This window comes from Colobus angolensis, unplaced genomic scaffold, assembly GCF_000951035.1.
Source record: "Colobus angolensis palliatus isolate OR3802 unplaced genomic scaffold, Cang.pa_1.0 Scaffold138, whole genome shotgun sequence".
Classification (NCBI taxonomy): domain Eukaryota; kingdom Metazoa; phylum Chordata; class Mammalia; order Primates; family Cercopithecidae; genus Colobus; species Colobus angolensis.
Window position 1 is genome coordinate 1,715,184 of NW_012114466.1, and position 4,587 is coordinate 1,719,770.

Genomic DNA, 4,587 nt, shown 5'->3' on the forward strand with positions numbered 1-4,587 from the left:
TGGAGCTCGAGTCATGCCTACCTGCCTCCAGGCACCTTTGGGCTGGCCCCACCCAGCCAGGGGCACTGGGGCACTGGACACGGACCCTGAGGCCTTGCTGGACAGCACCAGGCTCAGGCTGCAGGGACAGGAGGGCCGTGGGCCTGGCACCTGGTTACCGGGGGCTGGGCTGGAGCTACTGTAAGAAGAAAGGACAGCAGGCCCCATAGGCCCCTGTGTCTCTGCTCCCCTCTGACCAGGGTGGGGTCTGGCTTTCAGGGTCCCTGTAGGTCCATCCAGCTGGGTCTGGTGGATTTTGGCCCCACAGCCCTGGGGCCTGCCTTGATCTCACCAGGCCTGGGAAGGTGGCATGAGGCCCCCAGAACTCAACAGCCTGCGGCTGGCCACTGGAACAACAGGCTCTGCTGTTCCTCCCCAGAGCCCAGCTGTGGCAGGGCCTCCCAGCCTGCAGCCTGCGAGAGCCGTGCACACAGCAATGCACAGCGCTCCCCCGAGGGGCGGAGGCATGTGGCAGGGCCGGTCTGGCCACTGCCCGCTGTCCCAGCAGCCTGGCATGGGGCGAAACTGCTGATCAAACAGACCCCATCCTTGCTGTGCCCAGCCTGGGCACCCACGGAACTGGCCCCAGACCCAGATCCCAGTGCAGGGGCTTCTCAAGGGGAATGGATCCCTCCAGGGTGCGGAGAAGGGGTGACAGCCAGAGAAGAGCGTTGGACTCACAGCCCCAGCCCTGTTCCTTCCTGATGCATGGGCAGCCTCTGGGGCGGCGCTCCTGGATGTACAGCCTCAGTCTACCCATCTAAGAGCAGGGGGTAGCCTGGGGCCAGGACTTGGTGGTCAGTAGGACGCATGGGGCTGGCGTGCATGGGGCCTGGGCTGGGCAGTTTGGTGGGAGGCCCTGGTTCCCCGTGAGACAGTAAGCGAATCGGCGGCGGCAGCGGCACGCCGGGGTCCGGCTACTCCCACAGGGCCAGGAATGAGGAAGCCTCTGAGATGCCCAGCCCTGGTGCCCAGACTGTACTGATTTCTTGGCTCTGGTTCAATCCCCACCCAGTCCCCTCGGGCTGCCCTGCACATCCTCCCAGGGGGCCCACTGGAGGCCTCGCCCTTGCTGCTGGCCTGGCCTGGGGGCCCACCTGACCCCAGCCCCAGGCTCCCCGCTAAGGCTTATATTTTGGGAGCATTTCCCCCTGGCCAACCCCTCGCACCCCCACTCAGTGGCTCACTGCTGCATGGGGTGGTGACCCCACGTGCTTAGCCCTGGCCAGCCCTGCCCTGCAGGTGTCACCCACACCAGGGGCCTTCCTGCCCCTCTGATTAGCCCTGGCGGTTCCCACACCAGGCCTGCCACCCGGCTGCTCCCACACATAGGCCATTCCTGTGGGCTTTGCTGGGTAAGGTATGGGGACTGATGGCTAGAGGGGCCAGAGTTCTGGCAGCCCACCTCTACCCAGGCTCGCTGGCCAGTTCCTTTGCAACTTCAGTTCTGCCCTGGGCTGACCCCAACTTCTGACCCCTCACCCTTCTCCCCACTTCTCCTGCGGTGCCTGTGCCCACAGCTGCCAGTGAGGCTGGCGGCCCATCTCGGGGGATGCAGCAGCTGACGACTGAGGTAGCAGCCTCTGGGAGCGAGGAAAGGACTTTCTCTGCACTTACTCCTCCAGGCCTCTGAGCCTGGGCTTCCCGCGCTGTAGAATGGACATAAGGGAACAAAGCCTCTGCCCTGCTGCCACCTGGTCCCCTCCTCCTCTCTTGGAGGATCCACGTCCCTCCCTGGCTCACAGCTGAGCTGCCGCCCCGGCTCCCACCCTGCCCTGCCCCACAGGGCTGCCTGCACCGTTCACTTGGCACTGTCTGGTGGCCAGAGCACACAGGGGCCCTTTGGCCCTGGAGGGCAGAGGATGTCTCATTGGCGTAGCCTTAGAGTCCTTCCTGACCCACTGAGGTGCCCACAGCACATTCCCTCCCTGCCCCCCTGCAGAGTGAGCCCCCGTCCTGCCTTTGCTCCCACTGGCTCTTCCCAGGATGCACCTCACACCCTTCCTTCCCTGATGCCGGCTTGCACCAAACTGGCTGTAGTCTTGCTCTCTCCTCTCCTGCCTCAGCTCCTACCCTTAGGGGCAGGAGTCCTGTTTCTGTGATGGCCCCTGTCTCCCAAGCTGGCTGAGGACCAGCACACCTCTGTGCCAGACTCTGGGCCTGTTCCACACGTGTCCACAACCTTCACAACACCCCTTCCCCAAATGGGTCAGTGCTAGTTCCATTTTACAGATGGTGAAACTGAGGCACAGAGAGTAAGGGGACCTGTCCAAGCTCAACAGCCAGCGAAAGGCAGAACCAAGATTTGAACCCAGGCCCTCTGGTGTCTTCCTTCTACCCAACTCATATGCCTCCGCCCACGAGGGGACACAGAGGCCCAGGGACCTTGTCCAAGTTCACAGAGAGATGAAGGAGAAAAGAACGGCTGCGGCTGGTCTCAGAGAGATGACAAGCAACACTGTATCTTCACCAACAGAACAAGACCCAGTTTAAAAAGCAGCAGGCAAGGTCTGAGTTAGATATCTGGGTGAACTTCACAACTCCCAGAACTGGGAGGTAAAGGAGGGGGATCAGGAAGGAGGGGCCGTGGGCCACCTTCTCCCCGAGCTGGGCTAGTCCTGCTGGCCCCTTGGGAGGGGCCACGGTCTGGCAGGTAGAGGGGCAGAGCGGTGCACAGGGAGGGGTGGCTGATTCACCGTGTACAAGACACACAGGAAAGCCGGAGCTCCCTGAGCAGAGCTGCCAGCTTGCTCCCGGGAGAGTCCGAGGCTGGAGCAGGTGCTGCAGACTCCTTCCACCACGGGAACTGGGGAATCCAACTGGCGGTCACCCGGGCCTCGTCCTTGCCTGTTTCCCTCTGAGTCTGAGCTTGCACTTGCCTTCTTTCCCTGGGGTTCTCCCTGTCTGTTCATCAGGTCTTTGCACTGCATGGACCTGGGGACTCAGAGCCGCTTGGCCTGGGTGACCTTGGACCCTTGGGAATCAGAACCTGTGAGTTTTGGGGATCCAGAGAGTTGCATGTTGATGCCCACAGCAGTGCCCCATAGACAGACAGTGCCCAGTGGGCAGGCGGCCAGCAAAATGCAAAGGAGAGGGGATCCCAGGACCCAGAGCTCACCTACAGCCTGCCCTGGGCAGGGGCTCCTGCCAGGACCCTGGGGTGAGCAGTGCCTCCAGTCAGAACTGGAGACCCAGCTCTTTTTTGAGTCCTCTGCTGACCCCACCTTGGGACACATGGAGGCTGGGCCAGGGGAGGCAGCCTGGGCCTCCAGGCCACTGTCCTGTCCTCTTGTGGTCTGGGCCACGTACCTCTCACAGTTGGAGTCCTGTAGCCACAGAAGGAAAAACCCTCCCAGCCTCACTCGGAAGCAGCGGGGAAGAGATGCGGGCAGAGGCTCATGAGTCCTCTCACTCCACCTGCAGACAAGGTCCTTGGGCCATCAGGGCAAGGCCTGGAAACCTTCTGGGTCCAGACCCAGGTGTCCTACCTGAGGCCACACGGGTCTCCCTGGGCGGCAGCTCACCCCGCCTGAGGCCTAAGGGTGGCCTTACAAGCACAGTGCCAGGACAAGCCCAGTGTAAGGTCTTGGACAGGACCCCTGGAGAGGCCCCTGTGGTGTCTGCAGCTCTAGAAGCCCCCGTCCGAGCCACAGCTGGGGCCACTTGCCAGCTGGGTCTGTGCACACCATTCCACTTTTCCAGATGGGTGGGGGCCCTGCCCACGGTTCCTCCCTGGCCCCTGGCTCCAGCCCGCCCTCTGGCTCCCACCAAGCACGGCCCATGGCATCCACCCAGTCACACACTCGTTTCTTCATGTGCCCATCACTGCTGGGCACTTGAGCGCCTGGAGTGTGGTCAGGTGTTGTGGGGTCTCAGAGCTGAGTCTCAAGTGGGGTCCTCTCCCAGTTAGCCCCAGGACGAGGGACAGAATAACCAATGAACAGTTCCCCTCAGCCTCCACGACCAAGTCTACTACGGAGGGAAGTAGGGGCCAGCAGCGCAGCCCAGCCTGGGCACTCAGGGACGGCTTCCTAGAGGAGCCGTCTGGAGGGTGAGACCAGAAGCAAAAGTAGGAAAGGAAACGGGGGAGACAGTGGGAGGCAGAGGGAAAGGAAGCGGCGAGCCTGGGGTAACTGAAGGGACAGTGGAGATGGAGTTAGTGGGAGCTGGGAGCTGGGGCAGGGGCCGGTGGAGCTTGGAGACAAGGTTTCAGAAGATTCTGGAGGGACAGAGGGGACTCTTGCTCTCGAGCCCCATGGTTTCTAGCATTCAGCAGGAACTCTCACCCCCCAGCCCCCTACCTGTGACCCTGCAGCCTGGTGCCCTCTGGACAAGGCCTGGGTGCCAGCTGCTGCCTGGCCACCCCCACCTGCCTGCCAAGCTCCCAGGTCCCAGGACGAAAGTGTTCCATGCTGTCATGGGGCTGTAGGGGAGTGGGGAGTGCGGGCTGGGCACTGGGGCCCCTCTTGGTGCTATTCCTAGCCCCTTCCCACGCCCCCTGCCAGGCCCGGTGGGCTAGGGCAGTTGGCCTCAGGTTGCCCTGGGGAG